Source organism: Stegodyphus dumicola, chromosome 2 (assembly GCF_044657685.1).
Source record: "Stegodyphus dumicola isolate Sdum_Otavi_A_Nest chromosome 2, ASM4465768v1".
NCBI lineage: Eukaryota > Metazoa > Arthropoda > Arachnida > Araneae > Eresidae > Stegodyphus > Stegodyphus dumicola.
The window spans coordinates 211217442-211239130 of record NC_140769.1 but is presented as its reverse complement, the minus strand read 5'-3'; the positions used below and the strand labels follow the sequence as shown (position 1 = coordinate 211239130).

Sequence of the window (21689 nt, the reverse complement as noted above, 5' to 3'; positions counted from 1 at the left end):
TTCGGACACCTATAATCCGGAATGATCTATAATCCGGACCTCAAAGCTAAAAACTTTCTGCGCATGTGCCGCGTTAGCACAGGCGTTTTACGCGAGCGCGTAAGAACTTGACTACTGCGCATATGCGTGTGAGCAAGCGCAGAATACGTTTTCGCCTGCGCGTTTAATGTATAACGGACGGTGTAGGCTAAAATTATCTAATTATCTATTTCAGTTAATGTTAATGATTGCGTTGTTCCTTAATCTTCGAATAGGATCCCGCTTATTATTTTTTGCAGACTGTAAGAGCAATTTTATAAAAGTAAACTTGAACTTTCGATTATGTCAAATAGAATTTCCGATGCTGGAACTTCCAAAGGATCTACAAAACGAAAGTATGTTTCAATGTCCAACAAACAAAAAGTGAAATTGCTGAAAAAAATGGATAAAGACATGAAGAATGTGACAGAGAGGTTAGTGAAAACGAAAAAATTTCCATTGACCAGTTAGTCGGTATTCTCGGCACAGCAATTAACGGGACTTGAACAGCAGAACTCTTTAACTGAAAAGAAATTATGTCTGTTTATAGAATTAAAGAGAAAGTATTAGTATCACATAAAATGAAGCAACTTAAACAACTTACATTGAAAGAAATGTTTAATAAAGTAAACAAATAAATATTAAGCTTTTTTTTTTGTAAATTTTGATACCCTTTAGATTATAATTGTTCTTTATTTCATAAATTACGGTTTCATATTTTTAATTTTAGAATTTCTGCATGCCATCTTACGAGATTTAAACTGATGATCTATAATCCGGAAAAATCGATAATCCGGAATCGCCGAAGTCCCGACGAGTCCGGATTAACGACTTTTGACTGTATTTTTTTTTTTTTTTTTTTTTTTTCAGAACAACGTAGACACGTCAGCATTGAAGATCTGATCAGAAATGTAGGAGATCGTGGCAATTGATTTCAGCAAATTTTGCTGGATATTGTTGTTACATTCGAATCAGCAGATGCACTTTCTCCTTTCAATCTTAGATTATGTAAAGAATGCCTTTGTTTAAATATTATTAAATCTCTCAAACCAACCATGACTTGTGGAAAAAGATACCTTTTTTTCATCTGACAAAGTCGATAGTGACCGATTCTTAAGTGCTTTATAAATTTTTAAAGCCTTGTTTCTAATAGCATCAGTATCAATTGGAATCCATTTTAAATTTTCGTCTTCTACCCATATCTAATTCTTTTTCTAGTAGAGTCTTCATTTTTTTTTTTAATTGTCCTTATTGTGGCTTCGTTCATGGAGTAAAATTTAGCAACATTTGTTACTCCTTCTCTATTACATAGATGATCTAATATTTTAATTTTTGCTTCTAATTTCATTTTTGATTTTTTTTTAAAAATCGTTTTGGCATTATAATACTTTAAAAAATTTACATAAATTATAAAAAATGCCACAAAAACTATAAATGTTGAAAACTTGCTAGTAAACATTCAGATATGTAGATAAAAATGATGTAATCCTTGCTGCTAAAATACTGATACTGCATTAGTTCGCGTGAACCATATAATTTAAAATTTTACTGTTATGAAATACATATACATACTATTGAGATTCCCCTAACACGGGGAATCCCCATCCTTGTTGTTGCCACCAGTGTTACCAAAGAAATGAGATTAAAAAATGACTTCAAATGTATGTATTTGCATTTATGCAGCAAATACTATTTTACTAAGTTTTTGAAATCTGTTAATTTTTAAACTGTGTAAAACTGAAATCATGTAAAACAGGTAAGTACTGTATAAATCGAGGGATAGGTGTATTTCCACGAGATGTTAATACATCAGAACTTTAAATGTCTGTACATATATACTTGAAGATGAAATCCTGCAAAGTTGACAAATGTTTTTAGGAAAATGAAAATTAAAATGGAAATACAAATTTAAATTTCAATAAATTTGACTTTCTTATCGTCAAGACTGCACTTGCATTGTTTTAGAGTGGAATTCATACAGAAAAGCTTCTAATTTCAAAATTGTCGTGTAGTTTTTGTAGTAAAATATATTCCTGTTTCTAACTTTTCCAGGTCTAATAAAGAATACTGCTTTAACATATGGTTAAATAAAATGAAAAGGCATGATCTTTTGTAGTATTTGTAATAATTTGTCTGTCATGTTACCACAAGTTTTTGTTGGTGTTAATTGTTTTTTATTTTCATTTTTTACTCAGAATTGCAGAATTCCAGGTCTTTAAATTTCTAAAAGATAAGCAACAAAGCATAGTATTTAAGAAAAATTTTTATTATTTGCACTTCAAATGCCGCATATGTCAACTAAGTTTAAAGTTGTATATTTTAATACAGAATTAAAAAGAATTAACACCAACGTGCTGCTAATTTGTGTGTGTCCAGTGAATTAGAGGAAAGACCATTCTTAATGCCCATCAACCATGATTTACCAACAATGCGAGAAACAGGCCATCTTTGGAAATCAGAATTTATTTTAGCAACATAAACGTTATTTATACTAGATTTGCATTTGCTGTCATGTAAGTTTTTGATGGGCTTCTGAAACAAAAGAAAATATTTGTTGGTGGTATGATGAAATAAAATATTTGATACTAATACTCTCCGACTGTCATCTAAAATCACACAATCGTTTCCTTTGTTGAAACAATTTATTGTGAATAGGTTTTCTTTTCCTTTTTTATTTGGACATCTGCAGCTTCATTTAGAGTATGCCCTTCCTCGATGAACTAATGTTCAGTTGTAGTGGGTTCCTGGGCATAGCCTTATCCCAGTGTAGTAAGTTAATACTTTTACGAATGTTAAAGAAATAATGTTGCTGAAGTTCGTAAAAATAAAAATTCGAAGAGCAGTTATGGCAGTGAAATGAAATGAAAGCAATTGTGACATTATAATCAGTAGTAATGGCAGAGTTTGCAGCAAATATAAGATGATGAGTTTTGAAGTTAAAACCTAGAGCTAGTTGGAGTGTGAGCAGCAGAGGCAATCGGGGGCGGAGAGAGAAGAAAAAGCCCTTTTCTTCTTTTTTCTTCCCCCTCTCCTCGAGTATTCAAGGCTGAATGGTTCAGTAGTCAGGTGGTAGGCGGGAGCTTGTTGAACTTCTGTTGGCTGGCAGAGGAGTAATCCTATTGGGTGAAGTGTGATTTACAGTGTGCTACGGGGAAGGCCTAGGCTGTTTTCAATCCATACTCCTTTACAAGGGTACAAAGACACACATCATTTCCAGGTTCCTGGGTTGTACCTTATCCTGTGTATAGCACGTGAAATACACTGGTGTGCAAAAATTAAGGACGAAGTCGAAAAATTAGCATATCAGCTGAACGAAGAGGCAGAGCGGACAGAAAGACCAATCCCGAGATTAAGTAAGGTGATCTACGGTAGCACTTGCGCAGATATGCAGGTAGACATAATGGGGGAGTGTCTGAGTTGTATAAAGCATGTTCTCGGTGAAAGATCAGTATTTCTGGCAAAGAGATTGCACACCGTATAGCAGTTAAAATCACACTGAGTTGCTGCCTCGGCGAGAAATGGCGAATAATCAATCTGTTAGATGACATCTGGATGCTTTTACCCGAGGTCATTGGGAAGTTGGAGGAAGGCCGCCGTGTGACAAGTGTGGCTGCAGAGATCGGAATTGCTCACAGCATCGTTTCACGACTTTGGAGACAATTTAAAACTACAGGAACAGCTATCCGGGGGTTTAGTAGTGGTCGTTCACGAGGAACCACACCTGCAGATGACCGGTATATTGCCTTACAGGCCAGAAGAAACAGGCGGCAGACAGCGGGAGAAATCGCTAGACACACGACGCAGGCGACTGGACGACAGATATCGCGTTTTACCGTGGCCAGAAGACTGCAGGGTGGTGGTCTGTTTGCACGATGCCCTGTACGGTGTGTACCTCTAACGCCTGCCCATCGGAGAAGGCGTTCTCTGTGGTGCCGGGAACACCGGAATTGGAGAGACAATGAATGGGGACGAGTACTCTTTACAGATGAGAGCAGATTCAGTCTGAGTAGCGATTCTCATCGCATACTCATCTGGAGAGAGCGGGGAAGCCGCAATAATCGATCGAACATCATTGAAAGGGACAGGTATGGAGGTGGCGGTGTTAACTTCCGAAGGTTTAGCAAGACGGATGTTGTCTGTTTTTGGTTATGAAAAGTATAAATTGTTAGTGTAACTAACTGTGCGTTCTGTGTCTGGGTGTGAGATGTTAATGTAAAACTGAGTAGCGTAGTGATCAGCTAGTGACTCAGCTTTCTCAGTTTCTGTGTATGTGATCCCAGAGGGGCCATTAAGGGGCAGAATATTTGTGTAGCATCTATTATATCTAGAAGCAGCTTTCCATATACATGATCATCAGTAGAGAGTGATTCTAAATATCTAGACCATTTGTTTTGTGCGTGTACTGACTTCCTGATTCAGCCGATTTAAAATTCTCTTAACTTCTGGGCATCTGGTCCTCTGCCATATTTTTCTAGCTCTCTTTCTGTTAGCTAAAAGTTCTCTAATAGCAGGATCTCTGGCCCTACCAGTCAACGGGACCGCCTTGCTATTTTTCAGAGCACGGTTAAGTGTGCTAGTAAAATCTTCGATAACTGCGTCTAACTCGTCTTCACTGTGTATCGCGGGTAACGGGTACTGAGTGTTGTTTAGAGCTACCCAGTTCATAATAAAGGCTCTTTTGTGTGATGTACTATAGCTACTGATATTCACCTCCATTAAAACAGGGTTATAATCAGAGAATAGTTCACGTAATCTTTCTATCCTTGATGGTTGATAAATATTTTTTAGCAGGAAAAATTCAATAATGCTTGCAGATCTATAGCATGTTGGGTAGGAGGGAGCTACAACAGTAAAGTTGGCCGTTGAGGCAAATTGATTAACAATGTGACCATTTGAATTATCATTTCTGCAGTTCCGATTTTTGTGGTGTGAGTTAAAGTCTCTACCTATGATAATTTTATTGTTTAGTTTGGATATAGCCATTAAATCGGCGAAAAATCCTTCTGTGGTTTACGGTTGAGTAACTAGATCGAGACGAACGTGATTGGTTGTAGAGTGTGTGGTATGATTATGATAGCTACCGCCTTCATGGCCGAAAGCTGTTGAACTGTGATTACAAAGTGAGAGATGGAGCGCTTAAGGATCCTCGTTAAGCGCTCCATCTCTCACTTATTTCAATTTTTTCCACCAGCATTTTTTGTGATTGGTTGAAATTCTTTCTTGTCTTCAATCCATACTAATTTAAAGGGATGGCTGAGTGAATGAGGGGCTAGAGGACATGATGGACAAATTAAATTAAGCCTGCTTCAATATTAATTAGTGATGCGATAGGAATAAAAATTTTAATTTTCCCAATTTTTGGTGCTAAGCTAGGCAATTAGGTATATTACAATAATTAGTTAAAGAATAATTAATTAGTTTTTTGGGTCTTTTTTAAACTGGTGTAAAGGCCCTTATTTTCGTGAGCCCGTCGTAATCGCAAAAATCAAAGCTTTGCGAAATACTTTTCCCCCCCCCCAACTTTACTTAAGTACTTTTAAAATTTTTCAACTTTCTGTTCTGTTCATATAAAATTCGTGAAATTTTCAACTCGCGAAATCACCGATATATTCATTTTTGTGAAAATTACGGCCTGCAAAAATAAGGGCCTTTACAGTAATTAAACGTTTATCAAAAACCTTTATTGTATGTCTCTGAGGATGGTTTTAGGCCTTTTCCTGTGTTCTTCGGATTTGATATGATTTAAAATTGGTATTGTGGACTTGTTTGCCCTGGTTATATCATTGTAGAATTTTTGACTGGAGGAACAACTTTTGGTTGTGGTGGTGTAGGTAAATTTTGACTTGAAGTGCTTCGTTGATTTACAGTGTTAACTGCATTCTGGACATAATTAGTATCGTTTTCAGGGTCCAGAGGACGAAATATATTTTTCATGGCAATGAAATTTGATGCATCTCTAAGAATTACAGTTTTTTAAAATCTGTTTTACACGGGAACCGATTGTCCGATTTTGATGCGGTTTCCTGCATTCAATAGCAATTTCATGCTCCACAAATTTTATATCTGCATCTCAAATAGGATGCAAGTTGTAGGAAAATGCTTTTGAAAGCAGCAAGCCGCATCAAAATCACACGACTCGAAAGTTAATGATCCATTTTGATGCGTTTTGCTGCTTTCAACTGCAAATGCATGCCCCATCATTTTGATATAAGTTTTATGTCTGTATCTCAATTAGGGCGTAATTTCGCCGGGTTGTCTGTCTATACCAGGGTTTCTTAAACTGGAGTCGCTGGACTTGCAGCAGGGGGTTGCCTAGAATTTTAGCAGTTTTGATATTTCTTTAATTTATTATAATACTTTTACAATTACCAAATATTTTTACATAATACAATACATCTTAAAATAGATATGGCAATACAGACAAAGAAAAAAAAAATGAATCCGTTTCGACGCCTTCATTTTATAATAGAAACGTTCATTTTTCTTGCTTTGCACGTGACGCTGTCATTTCATCTGTTACTTATTTAAAATGTTCACATTGTTCTATGTCTTAAAATTAGAAATTAAATGTAGTGACCTAAAACTGCAAGTGTACAAAAGAAAAAATTGACAGTTTCACTCACGCATGTGTCGGATTTGCGCAGTACTTATTGGGTTCCACAGAATTTTTGTAAATACAGTCAAAAGTAGTTAATCCGGACTCGTCGGGACTTTGGCGATTCCGGATTATAGATCATCAGTTTAAATCTGGTAAGATGGCATGAAGAAATTATACAATTAAAAATATGAAACCGTTATTTATGAAATAAAGAACAATTATGATCTAAAGGGTATCAAAATTTACAAAAAAAAAGCTTAATATTTATTTGTTTACTTTATTAAACATTTCTTTCAACAAGCACATGCGTAAAGCATACATTAAGCATAGTCGAAATTAGAAAATTGCAACCAGAAAACTATTTGATGTGTACTTGTGGTATTTATAATGACAAGGAATTTGATTTAAATCATATCAAAGACGGAATACATCGAGATGAAATACTACATTTAGTAAGGAATTATAAGCCGAATAAAATAAAAACATTTGCCCTGAAGATAAGGATAGTGCTGACAAATCAACTTCCAGTTCATTGCGCGCTGCGATGTCCCCCCCGCAGAGCAGCATGAAATTGATAAACAGATTTCGGAATGGTTAAGAAACAAAGGATATGCCTTTTTCCAATTTTTGCAGCAATTCCACTTTTTGTTTAATGGACTTCGAAACATACTTTTGCTTTGTAGATCCTGTACATATTAGTAAATATATATCGGAAATTCTGTTTGACATAATCGAAAGTTCAAGCTTACTTTTATAAAATTGCTCTAACAGTCTGCAAAAAATAATAAGCCTGATCCAATTCGAAGATTAAGGAACAACGCAATCTGCAACATTAACTGAATTAGATAATTTTAGCTCAGCTTATACCGTCTGTTATACGTTAAACGCGCATGCGTAAACGTATTATGCGCATGTGCACAGGCAAAGTCACAGCCGTAAAGGTCTTATGAGCACACGTAAACGCGACGTATGCGCAGAAAGTTTGTAGCTTTGAGGTCCGGATTATAGATCATTCCGGAGTATGGGTGTCTGAATTAATGACGTTTTGACTGTATTATGGCGTCCTGGGAATCGCAAAAAATTCTCAGTGGTAATAAGGTATTGCAACTGAAAAATATACTATACGTATGTATGCCTTATAGGCTTACCATCCTCGTGGTTAGAATTAGCGTTTGAATTATCCGAGATTTCATGTTGTTTTCTTTTTATATTTAACTTAAAATTATCATTAAAAGCATTAGCAAGGCTATCTAAGGGTTTTTTTAGCATACTGAGATATTTAAAAACACACTTACCCTTAAGGGGCTCCAGTACTTTCAATGTATCACAGTTTGCTTTTGCCGTAAGAGGTGTATGCTGGTCCATGTCCGATGCGACTCGTACAGCATCCAATTGTTGCTTGAGGAGACGAGTATTCTCAATCTTAGCTTCTAAGGGGATGATTTGAGTATGGAACGAGTTAAGAGAAGATTAAGAGACATATCCTAAAATAATATGTCCAATTGTATCAAAATATTAGCAGTTTACAGCTATAAGGTGAATTATTCAGTATAATGATTTTTTAATGTTGACACTGATGGCAAATTGCTGCTAGAAATTCTGTGGTTTAGAGATATATAATCGTCCAGAATATAATATTTCATCACAATTATTCTTTTTCAAAGTAAAAAAATAAAATTTACAATAAAGCTTAGAACTAACATGAAAACTAATAGATAGTTCTTGTAACTATGCAATACATCTGGATTTATATCATAAAAATATTTTTCAATAAATAATAGATCAATAAATAAGTATCTTAATATTTTATTCATACTTACAAGCCAGATGATGGGTAACAGGTATAAGAACACACCTCTATTTTCCATGCAATGCAGAAAAATACATAGTAGCTTCATCTGCCAAACGGTCTAGTACATTTATGCAGCATTGTTGTCTAACAAGACTCCAGGTAACTCGAGAATCATGGGAATATTCCAAGTAAACACCACTTTCCCATTGAAATTTTTAAATTTCAGTCACTTAAATCTAATATCCATACATAATTTACATAATCTTACCACATAAAAGATTAATCATTATTATAATTAAAAGATTTACTTCAAAAGATATTTTACAAATAGATATTTTAGATAGGAGAAAAACATATTTATTATATATGCCTTGTACAATGACTAGAACTTTAAGCACTTAAGTGTAACTAAGCAGATGGAACAAATAAATATAATACTGGTTTTTGAGTAAATGGAATCTAATTTCAAATTTTTAAACAAAGTAAGGGGGGTATCAAAGTATCAATATACGACAATTCCAATAATGAGTATAAGGATGGTACCTTACTCTAGATATAATATTACATGAATAATTAATTTTTATTAATCATGTATAAATATTCCTTTCTTTAGTTTTGTTAGTCAAAACATACTTTTATTTTTAATTATTAACTGTACAATGTTTGTCATTTCACAGCAAAATGCATTGTGAAGGAAATACATAAAGTCCATGCGGTGACCAGACAAAAGGACGAAAGTGCACACGACAAAAGCCCACAAAAATGACCCCACTGGGATAATTGCCCACGCGACTAATACCCACACCGATGAAAGCGCATATTGATGAAAGCCCACACAGATAAAAGCCCACATAGATAGAAGGGCACGCTGATAAAAGTCCACACTAACAAAAACCCACACCGATATATACGTCATGAATAGAGATAAAATAAAAAATAAATGAATAAGAAATAATTGAACAATAAATTTAAGTAGCGGAACACATTTCATTTTCGTCTCCGGCTGAATTAAATTCGTATATATATATATATAGTACAGAGAGTCAATCAAAATAATATAATTAAAAACATATACATGTATGTATCTTTGTTTTTATATTTACGCAAGAAATGGAAGTGCCTTTGTATAAGTGTGACAAAGGGAGGTGAAAGGGAATACTGGCCACACAGCTTATTTTAATTCTACAAAATTATAAGGAGTATAATACGTATGTAAATTTTCATCATATACAGAGAATAATTTATGAATAATTTAACACTACAGAAAATTTTGCATTATATGAATTTAATATGGAGAATTAAAGCCGAACTTTCATTTTAACGAAAAAAAATAAAAGTACAGTATTCTATTATGATTAAGCGCAAACACCGTTTTAATGGTGAATAAAAAGCATGGTTTCAAATAATCCAGTTAAATTTTGACAACTTGGATTTTACATAAATTAATTTCATTCCCACTTGAAATTTAATTTTTTTAATCATAATAATTACTCGTAAAATTTTTCAGGAAGTCATAGTTATTTTGGATTTCCTGAAAATGTGTGCTGGTTTTAAGTGGGCATTCGTCTTGTGGGCTTTTGTCATGTAGTTTTCTAACTGGCCGCTGGCTATTCAGGCAGGAAACCATTGCCTTCCTTTTCTTTTGCCCCCAGCTGTGTGAAAAAGCAGTTAAAGAGAGGAGAGCCTTGCTTAATTGCTTTATTCCCTATGGAACCTGGGGCGCCAAAGAAGGCCTCAGAAGGGAGGGTGTGGCAGGAGAACAATTAAAGAGGATTTTAAATGTTTTTTGTTAGTTACCTACTAGAAAATAACATTATCTGAAATTCCGCTTGTAACTGAAGTTAACCCCTTTCTTACATTTCTTTAGTATAGTTCTTGAATAACCTTTTGTCTAAGGATTTAGTTAGAATTTCAATTATTTTAAAAATTTCAATAATTGGAAAATGAAAGGAATTAAATATTTTTTAACCATTTTTAAAGGGATAATTCACTGTTTTTGCAGTAAAACTGCAGAGTGGAAAAATATGCTAGTTCCTGATTTGATAGTGTCTCTAACAACTTTTTGATGAACTAATTAAACATGCTTGTTATATCAAAGCCATTGTTTAAAAGTAAAACTACTGAACTATTTCTAAAAACATTAAATTATTACATATATTAAAATTTACGTACAAGTAATATTTTTCATTTTAACTTTCATATGGTTGAAAACGCAACCATGTGAAAGTTAAAATGAAAAATATGAAACCGTAATAAAAGTTAAACTATTCGAATAATTTTAATAACACAGGTTTCTGAACTTAGCAACAAGAGGATTTAAGAACCATGAGCCCAGCGTTGTAAGAAAAGTAATCTTGCACATTAAAAATAATTTTTATTTCAATAAAAATATTATATTACTCGATTAACTGTAAACGCTTAAAAAACAGTTCATTTCAATTTACCGTAATTATTTATATACAAAAACTTTGATTGAAGCAAATTTAAACAGCATTTAGAAACTGAAAATTCACTGGAACATTTCTTTTGTGGGTTTTATGCTGTTATTATGTGTTGAATATTATTTCGCCTAGATTAAGAAAAAGAAACTCATAACATGTAAAAATTTATTAGGTAGAAAAACTATCAAATTAAGGTCATTTTCTTCTCCTCGAAGTGCATTGATTTCCTTATACGAATTTCATATTCTGACAGCACAGAAATAGTGGCCACATATCTTGTAGGAGGTATTTCTTAAAAGCCTCATGTGTTGACGATCAAGTAGAAAAAAAAATGTTTTGTTATGGAGTTACGTTTTGAATAACTTTTTTCTTCTATTGAATGAGTTCAAAGTTTCTAATATCTTGTTTTCTAGCATGAAATGTTTCACCAGTTTTTAAGGTTCTTTTCTAAGAATAATTCTAATTCATTAAGCAGAAGTTAGTAAGAACAAGTAAGGTGTACTTCAAATTTGATCTCTTAGGTTTATTAGGTCTGGCTACCAAATAACTGTTTTTGAATTCAACATCAAATTTTAAACATATATTTTTTTTTAAATTTGTGTCTTTTATTTTCAAAAAACATGCACGTAATCCGAAGTTTCTGTGACAAAAGTTAGTATAAGAAAAGTGGGACAAATTAAATTATCTGTATATTTAGTCACTATTAAAAACGAATTCTGGCTAGACTATGGGTCCTCAATCAGGAGGAATAGCCCTAAGGGGAATTTCAAAGTTTCAGAGAGTAATTTAGTCCACCTTTTCTTTACGTATTAAGTATTTAGATTTAGTTTATGAATACAAAAAAGAACATTTATTCAAATTTTGGTATTTACCAACATGTTTGATACTTGTTTAATTTACTTAAAAAATAATCCGTATTTAAACAAACACATATCTACTTTTCAAGTTTTGGGAAGGAGAGGTTGAATGATCATTTAGCAATGGTGGAAAGGGTATATGGGGAAAAAGCTGGTGAGAATCACTGGTCTAGACTGAGCCAACTTGATTTAAATTTAGAATTTTATACTCTATATAGAATTTTATACGAATCTTTAGTTCTTACTGTAGAGTCATTAGGTTTTATATATATATATATATAATGTTGTATGATCTTAAATCCATTTAGTGCGAATACAAGTTATTATTACTTGCGCAATTGCTGCAAAGTTAGTTAATAATAATTTATTTCCTAAACAGTATTGATTAATTGATTATATTATCTCCCGAGTTTAATTAAAGTAGAATTATTTTAAAAGTGTGAATCTATACTGTATATAGGTATACAAAGATACACATACATATACATGTATGTGTATCTTTGTTTTTATATTTACGCAAGAAATGGAAGTGCCTTTGTATCAGTGTGACAAAGGGAGGTGAAAGGGAATACTGGCCACACTGCTTATTTTAATTCTAAAAACTGGTAAGTTATAACTGGTAAGTTACTGGTTAATACTGGTAAGTTATATTTTGAAAGATGTTTTGAAGTAATTTGAAAGCAAAATGTTAATAATGTTTTAAGGAGACTGGAGTTAAATCATCACGAAGAATAAAATTTCAATTGTAAAAGGAAAATTAAAACATGTAATCATTGTCATTGATCGAAAATTAGTTGACTTTTCAAGGGAATCAAACCAACTCCCGTTCAATGAACAATAATTGATAAAAATACGTAAATACGAAAGTGTTTCGTCTGGTGTCCGCCGACAACATCGCGGAGGAAAACGTCGCGGAGAAAACAACGCAAGGCGAAAACGTCGTGCTACAAAACATCGTGGGAGAACACATCGCAAAGAGAAAAACATCGCAGTTCTAAAACATCGTGGTGCAAAATATCGTCGTCGGAAATAAAGCGGTTCAAAAACTTCGCAATTTAAAAACATAGTCGTCGAAAATATCGTGATAAAAAATAAAGTATCTACAAATCATCGCATGACGATAACATCGCAGACATGCTTTTTTCAGACATGCTTTAATAACTGTAAATGGATATTCCCATAATGATTCGTGAGCGCAAGAGGGTAAGAAGGATAATTTTTACTTTCATATTTTTTATTAATACATTTTTGCTGAGAAAATAAAAAGGAAACTTAAGTATAGAAAATTAATGCAACTTATAGCACTTAATAGAATTTTAAATCGACATAGTTAACTAACAAAGACCATAATAAATTATTTTTAATAAAGATTTTACAGGTAATTTTTCATAAAAAGTATAATCTATTAAGTTGCATTTAATTTTCTATGCTTAAGTTTCCTTCTTATTTTTTCAGCAAAAATTTATTAGTTAATAAAAAAATGTGAAAGTAAAAATTATCCTTCCTTACATCACTTGCGCTCACAAATCATTATGGGAATATCCATTTACAGTTATTAAAGCCTGAAAAAAGCATGTCTGCGATGTTATCGTCATGCGATGATTAATAGATACTTTATTTCTTACCACGATATTTTCGACGGCGATATTTTTAAACTGCGAAGTTTTTGAACCGCTTTATTTTCGACGACGATGTTTTGTACCACGATGTTTTAGAACTGCGATGTTTTCTCCCACGATGTTTTCGCCTTGCGTTGTTTTCTCCGCGATGTTTTCGTCCGCGATGTTTTTGCCGCGATGTTTTCGGCTGTAACCGTTTCGTCTTTACTCGAGTTATAAGTTAAAGCCAAACCGGCAATTCTAGTCAGGCCAAATATTTCCGCGAATAGAAGGAATTATGAACCAATGCTGATATTGAAAGAACTTATTCTTATGAAGCATTTTAGTCAATTCAATTTGGAGTAAAAATCAATTACTGTAGAGAAATCCTATTTAACTCGAGTAATCGTCCCCGACACTTTGATGTTTATGCATTTGAGTACTATATTATTTGTAGAAATTAAACATTGGAAATTGTCATTATGAAATCGAATTCAAAGTAAAGTTGAAATAAACATAGAAGATTATAAAAAAAGATAAATAATGCAAAATTTGTAAAAACAAATCAAAGACAATATAAAAATAATATAAAAAATAATATAGAAAATAATATAAATAAGATCAGTGAATGTACATGAAGATATAAAGGCCAGAAAAGGTATTAAGTAACTGTCTATTAGCTCTTGGACAGTGAAAATGCTTTTTTCCTTTCTTAAATTCTTAATCATTGCGACACGACAATTAGCCAGAAATTAATTAATTTCCATTCACTAGTATTTTCAAAAAAATCTTAACAGATGGTGTCTCTCAGATAAGAACTCCACAAAATACATCCCTCAAGAATTCCAAGTCCCACCCACTACCATAAATTGCTTCAAGTTTTACCGACTGATATTATTCAAAGCCCCTACTGCCGTTAAGAATTTTCGGACACCCTACACTTCTGAGTCAGACACGAAGAGAACACTTTGCCAACTCCCCCACTAGAAAGAATGTAAGTTACTTAATACCTTTTCTGGCCTTTATATCTTCCTGTACATTCACTGTTCTTATTATATATTATTTTCTATATTATTTTTTATATTATTTTTATATTGTCTTTGATTTGTTTTTACAAATTTTGCATTATTTATCTTTTTTTATAATCTTCTATGTTTATTTCAACTTTACTTTGAATTCGATTTCATAATGACAATTTCCAATGTTTAATTTCTACAAATAATATGGTACTCAAATGCATAAACATGAAAGTGTCGGGGACGATTACTCGAGTTAAATAGGATTTCTCTACGGTAATTGATTTTTACTCCAAATTGAATTGACTAAAATGCTTCATAAGAATAAGTTCTTTGAATATCAGCATTGGTTCATAATTCCTTCTATTCGCGGAAATATTTGGCCTGACTAGAATTGCCGGTTTGCCTTTAACTTATAACTCGAGTAAAGACGAAACACTTTCGTATTTACGTATTTTTATCAATTATTGTTCATTGAACGGGAGTTGGTTTGTTCCCCTTGAAAAGTCAACTAATTTCCGATCAATGACAATGATTACATGTTTTAATTTTTCCTTTTACAATTGAAATTTTATTCTTCATGATGATTTAACTCCAGTCCCCGTTAAAACATTATTAACATTTTGCTTTCAAATTACTTCAAAACATCTTTCAAAATATAACTTACCAGTATGGATGCACGCTTTTAAAATAATTCTACTTTAATTAAACTTAGGAGATAATATAATCAATTAATCAATACTGTTTAGGAAATAAATTATTATATATATATATATATATATATATGCGGGAGAAAGGAAAAATAAGCAATGCCCTCTTCGAGACTCGAGCCTGGATCTTTCGAATACGAGCCAATTGTACTAACCGTTACACCATGAAGGCATTCTAGAAGGAGGGAGAAAATACCTTATATTAATATCAAGTGTCATACATTACAAGTTTAAAAAATTGTATTTGAACTCGAGTGGATAAACTTGAGTATTTTATGAACGATTGGAAATTCGAACAAGATATAGGCAGAGTGTGAGCTAATAGTAGAATTTTAATAAAGGCAATTTTACAGGAAATTAAAGTATTTCAAAATATTTAACCTCATTTTACACTTTTAAAATATATTAAAAGTATTTTAATTGAAATTAATATATTTATATTCAAAATTCTTGGAAAGAAGATTTGGCTTGTCATCCCAATCGTTTTTCTATTTATTATTCTTAATATTATTACGTTAAAAGCCTTTTTGAAAACAGTGATTTTTTAATATGATAGCTTTATAATTCGTGATGACGAAATTTCTTAAAAGGAATTAAAACAAAATGTTGAATTATACTCCATCCGTCCCAAATTAGTTGTTACGTTTAGGTCGAAAATTTTGTCCCAAATTAGTTGCTACATTTCAAGTCGGTGGAGTTATAAGTAACTTTCTAAGCAGTTTAGTAAATTGACATCCGTAAAATTATATTAACAGTTACAGCAGTTTAAAATCAGATACATCCCATCTACATTAAACATCTAAAAGTTGTTATAAACATAAAAAGCATTTATTATTGGAAACTTTAAATCATATGTTTCAAGTAAACCTTCAGCAAGGGAAAATCTTCAGCAGAGGGAAAAGAAAAAAACACAAGTAGTGTCTTTGTGTGTATGTATGTTTTACGAAAACGAGTACAAACGTTTTCGCTGGGTAAACATTGTTTGGTTCTTTCCACAAACAATCCGATACGGGCTAGTGTATCCGATTGTTTCGAGAAGAGCTGTTGAGTTGGCCCTGAAAAGGCAAAGACGTCTGTGTATATTCTTTGGAAAATTGTCGTAGCATTGAAAATTTTTTAAACGTTAGCGATGGAAAAATAGACGGGAAAATCGCATGTGCAAGAATTCTAGCTTCCCTCTTGGATGAAAGTTATAGAACCGCCTCACATACATACTGACGTTTCGAGATGTAGACAGGAGTGCTGTAATGCCACACTTTATATAAACACCGCTTCGCCTCAAGAGACAACGCAATTTGATTAAAAAAAGAGAAGATACGGCCACGTAATATTAAAATCGTAACACTAGCTGAATTGTTCTAACGTAAAAGTGTACGAGAAATCTGGTGAGTAATAAACAAGTAGTAATGTTTTGTAGAGACTACTAGTTTCGTTAACATAATAATAAATCTAGGATGCCTGTTATGAATCGATCACCCTCTCAAGCGCAACCCTGGTTGGCATTGTGCCAAAACACATAGACTCGTCCAAAAGGGGTGGTATTACTTGCTGCGACGTGAAAGGTCTTCTCATCTCCGGAAAAGCTATGCTGGAGGGAAAGAAAGTCCCCATCCTTTCACCCTATTTTGAGAATAATTCGGTCCGAAATGCGCATGCGTGTTTGCGATCATGGTCGCGGATGAGTCGGTCATGCTATATCACAGTTCTTTGTGTTGCCCTCTGCAGCTTAAGCGATGGTGTAAAATTGAAATTACAAACGATAACCGCTTCGCCGACACAGCGTAATGCAAAGTTATGTTCGGGCTGGTAACCCAACATAGCGGAGAGGCGTGGCTTATAGGATGATTATGCTTGGTGGAAGTAAACACAGGAATTTAATTGTAGTTTAAATAACAAGCTTGAAAGATGGTACGAGACAACTGACGAATGTTCGAATTCCGATAATGAAAGTAAACATGCTTTAATTCCGAGTTTTATAAGTAGTGCGAAAAATTGAGAACTAAATGCGAGATAAATGTGATAGATGAAAACTACCAGTTTAAAAGGCAGGTGGTTGATATTTGGAAACCCGTCAGGATACATAATCTAGAGTAGACACTCCCATATGATAGTCAAACATTAAGGCATTAAGCTATACATTGAGGCAAAATTTTAATTATTAATTACAAGTGAAAATTAAGTATTTGTAATAAAATATCAAACGAGAGCATGTTAATGTAAATCCGGGCATAGAATCATAGGTTTAATAATTGAGAATTTCTTTTAAAGGAATGCCATTGATGTAGAGTTGGCTTCGATCGCATCGATTCGATTTATTGCATCATCACGTAGTTTTGATAAACGTTAAGTTGGAGTAGAAGAATTAAACCACCGTGAAATTAAAAAGAACAGTAACTGATTTTCTGTTTGTGAAATCCGATAGGAAAGAATGCAAATAAATGTTAATCTTCAGTGAAGTGTAGGCTTCAGACAAGTGTTTTAGCCTTTTACATAATAAAAACGTTCCAATAAAACCGTTGAAAAAAGAATGCAGAAAATTAAAAACTTGCATTGTCGACTGGTAAATAAAGTTATTCATTCATGATACTGCTTAATATGAGAAATGAACACAAGTTTAAACTGACATGCAAACATTTTAACAATATCTGCTTCACAGCCTAAGCGATAAAATGAATTTAATAACTATTAATCACCCCCTGTGACAGCATATAATTGAAAAATCTCCTCTCTCCACAAACACTTTCATGCGTATGAGTTTTCCTATATTTTAGAAATTAATTTTATCAGATTAGTGGGAAAAGGTTTATTAGTGGTTTGTGACTCAGGACAGTTTAAAGGATTACTTGTATTCTTACACTGTTTAAAACATTCTGCTTTGTACATAGTCCTACACTTTACAAATTCTACTCTGTACAAATTGGATATATTACACACAATATTTGCCTTTGTTAATAAAATAATTTTATCTTTTCAAATATGTAGTAGTGCACAATATGGGACATCAAACTGAACTCTGACCATCATTAGTGCACACCTGCTTCCTGTTCAAAGTATATGAAATGCAGATATGAAATGTTCTCAGTGATAAATAAACTCACAATTAGGGTTAATTCCCTAGAGAACTCGAGCTTAAATAAGCCTGAAAATTAACCCTCGGGCCGACGCTATCGAACACTTTAGCCACGTTTATCATGACTAAGACAACACATTGTTTATTATTAAAGGCACCTCTAATAAATTCTGTCAGACGCACCAACTGCTTCGTCACAGAGATTTTTTCTAAAGCCAAATTGCTGTGCGGGAAATCTGTCAAAAAAGGATGTATTCTGGCATGGATAACCTTTTCAAAATTTTGCTCGCATCGAAAAGAGGGCTGATAGTACTCAGTTTTTGTGAGGTCTTTGTGAGTGTTAGGCATCTTTTAACAGATTACGCAACGAGTGATGGTGTAGCACCGGGGTGCCTGGGTCTTAGACCCTATCCACAAATGAAAATATGCCACTTCGGGTACAATACAAAGTTACAACTTATAGTATTATATAAATATGCCCAGGATATCTTAAGGGTTTTTTTTCAAATAATTATTTATAATGGCCTTAATAAATGACTTGATGAATATTTGTAACACGCATACATGATTCGGTGATGAAAATGCTGTCCAGAAAAGCTGCAAACTCCGTCGAGCCATTGGGAACAATAATAAATGAACACATGAAAATTGTCAAGCAAACATTTGGTAAATACAAGACCCAGTCAGCATTATTAAAAATGTGATCATAATCATAGAATAAATTAAGTAAGGAGCTCAAGTTAAAAGTAAACAGTTACATACAATACAAAATCATACTATATATAAGGTAGCCATGGTGCAGTTAAGCTTAATCAAGAGTGTAACTAAGAACGGCCATAGGACTTTTGATATTACATTGATCATTTGCGTCGTAATCATAAATTTTAATTGCAGTGTTGTTAATAAACTCTATGTCTTTATAGAATTTCTTAGCAAGGCGATAGTAAAAGGTTAAAATGTGGTCAATTTTCAGTTCAGCATGCAAATCTGTAAATCCGAAGCTACCATAAAACATTACTAATTTGTCTCAAAACCCTGTTTTGTGCAGTTTTCAATTTCTTCCTTAAGGATCAACTAGAATAAGCCCAAACAGAGCAAGCATAAGGCAATATTGGACGTAGAAGGGACTTGTTAAATGAGTAACTTGTTGTCTATAGAAAGAATGCTATTTCACGCTGTTAACCCGCGAAGACGCGCGCTGCTTTTAGCTACGCGAGGACGCGCGTCGGGCTCCGTAGGTCCGAAACGTTATTTCTTAACGAAATAAAAATAAAATTGTTTGTGTAATCGAAGAAAAAAATTAAATAATAAAAAGTATATAAAATATAAAAATATACTTTGAATTTAATAATTCTAAAAAAATTGTATTTTAATACACTTTTAAGATTGAAATTATTTATCATTAACAGAAAAAATCAGACTGATTTCTTTTTGTGAGCAAACGAAATTTAATACTAATTTATGTAATATTAAATTTTTACAGAAATATTTTCAAAAAAAAACTTACATTTCACATTTTTTTTGCAAAAAATCGCGCTGTGTTTACCGCAAACATTTTTCTCTCACTTAGCGCAGCAAATTTGTGGTTTTCGGTCCTTTACGCTATTACATATATGGCATCTTTCCCTAGAACACTCCTGTTTTTTTGGCGAGTGTCCTTCCCAATTTTCCCTATATCTGCAATTTCATTTTTCACTCAATTCGCGTGGAAATTTTGCTGCGAGCTTCTTTCTTGAATGTGATCCTTGAAAAGTTCTAATGCAAATTCTTTGATAAATAAACTTCGTTTTCTATATTGCACTACTGGCGTCCTCGAAGATAACAATAATATTCTAGTATTCATAGCTGCAATGTTGAACATACTAAAGAATACTGCCATTGGTCATCTGTTGCTAATTCTAGCAGTACTATAAATGGTTACTACATCTATAGCACCCTTTGTTAAATCATTAAAAGTCATAATTTCTGTTTTTTTTATTTGCTTCTCCAGTCGAAACATCGATGGCTCTGTCATTATGCATGGTGGACAATAGAACAACGCATTTATTTTTGTTTGGTGTGTAGGAAACTAATGTCATATTTCTTTGAAATCCAAATAATGATGATCAAACTTCTCTTTTTCTGCCACAAGTAAAATATATTGGCAGTTCTTTTTTATTTTTTCTGATAGTTCCCACGAGCGTAATTTTCTTTTCAAGGTGATTCTTTACCAAGGTATAACTGGTAAACCAGTTGTACACGGTAAGGTTGCGCCCTGGATTCAAAATAGGCTCTCTAAACCTCTTGACTACTTTATCAAGACCATTTTCTGAGCTGCACGACCGTTTGGGTTGTGTTCCTGCATGAATTTCAAGATTTGAAGTACAAAATGTCCTTGCATCAAAAACAGCAAAAACTTTAATTCCATATTTTGCAGGTTTACTTGGAATGTATTGAAGAAAGGAGCATCTTCTTATAAAAGGTCCTAATTTTTCGTCAGTTGTGATGTATTCGCCAGCATTTTTAACGAACTTTTCAAAATCATTTCTTACCGGAGCCAGTTTATCCATTTCTCTTCTAGAAGGACGATCTCTTAGGTCATCAAATCCCAAACATCTCATTAGGATTAAAAAAACGTTTATGAGACACTGTTCGATGAAAAATGTCAAGCCCTGTCCCGTCAGTCGCCCAAACTTCGCAACATTTACGTGAGAAGCCTTCTATTTTAAAACAAAATTCTCCAAAACAAAGAAGACAGATAAATGATCTGATTTCTGTAATATTCTTGTGTCGAGCAGCTCTCTACCTTTCAAATTTGATGGCTATCTTTGACAAGATATCAATTCACGGAAACAGAAATGCTGAATTCATTACTAGATTCATCGCTTGAATCTAATGTCTCTTCAGAATTCGATTGGTGATCACTAAACTGTTCTTCATCAATTATTTCTTCGTCTTCTTCATTAACTGAATTTTCATCAGTCAACATTTCGGCTAATAGTTTCTGTAATCTTTTCATTTCATCGTCATAAATCAAATAGCGTGACATTTTTGCAACTGCCTGACATCTTTCACATTTTTAAATGACAATGCTAGCGAGGGTCTCGGGCCTGGGAAGCCCGGCTACTCAGTTTCTGAGAAAAGATGGAGGGATAAATTCCGGAAATGATTGTGAATGACATGTACCTGACCTTAAACTCAGCTACTAAGAAGTTCGATAAATTTCACCAAAGGGTGAAATTTTTGTATTATGTTTTTGTAACGACCGGGCCTGGTCGGACTTGCCTGTACCAGGGAATTGACACTCCGTAGAAATGTAGGTTTTTATTGAACTTCTCCTTTTTTGTTAACAGGATTGCCTGAGTCTTTTCCACATTAACCTTAATTTTCCATCTGATGAGTCAAGTCTCTAATGCATGTATGTGGTTTTGTAGCTGTTGTATAGCCGGCCTTGTGTAAGGATCACAGTGTCATCAGCATACATTGCGAGTTTTGTGTTGTTCAGAGTGGGTATGTCATTCACGTATATATTAAAAAGTATAGGTCCGCGAAGACTTCCCTGGGGGACGCCTGCAAGGAAAAGTTTAGGTGTAGAGAGAATTCCTGTGAC

General features: G+C 33.4%; 1 protein-coding gene across 2 annotated transcripts in view; it reads right to left on the bottom strand.

The window, feature by feature from the left end:
• The window catches only part of LOC146998821 (uncharacterized), an 80323-nt gene extending 71734 nt beyond the window's left edge, over positions 1–8589 (bottom strand). For both annotated transcript variants that reach the window (XR_015039721.1, XM_085811685.1), the window contains exon 1: positions 7912–8589. The gene's annotated coding sequence lies outside the window, so the exon portion shown is untranslated. The remainder of the gene's footprint in view (positions 1–7911) is intronic.
• Positions 8590–21689: the final 13100 nt, after the last annotated feature.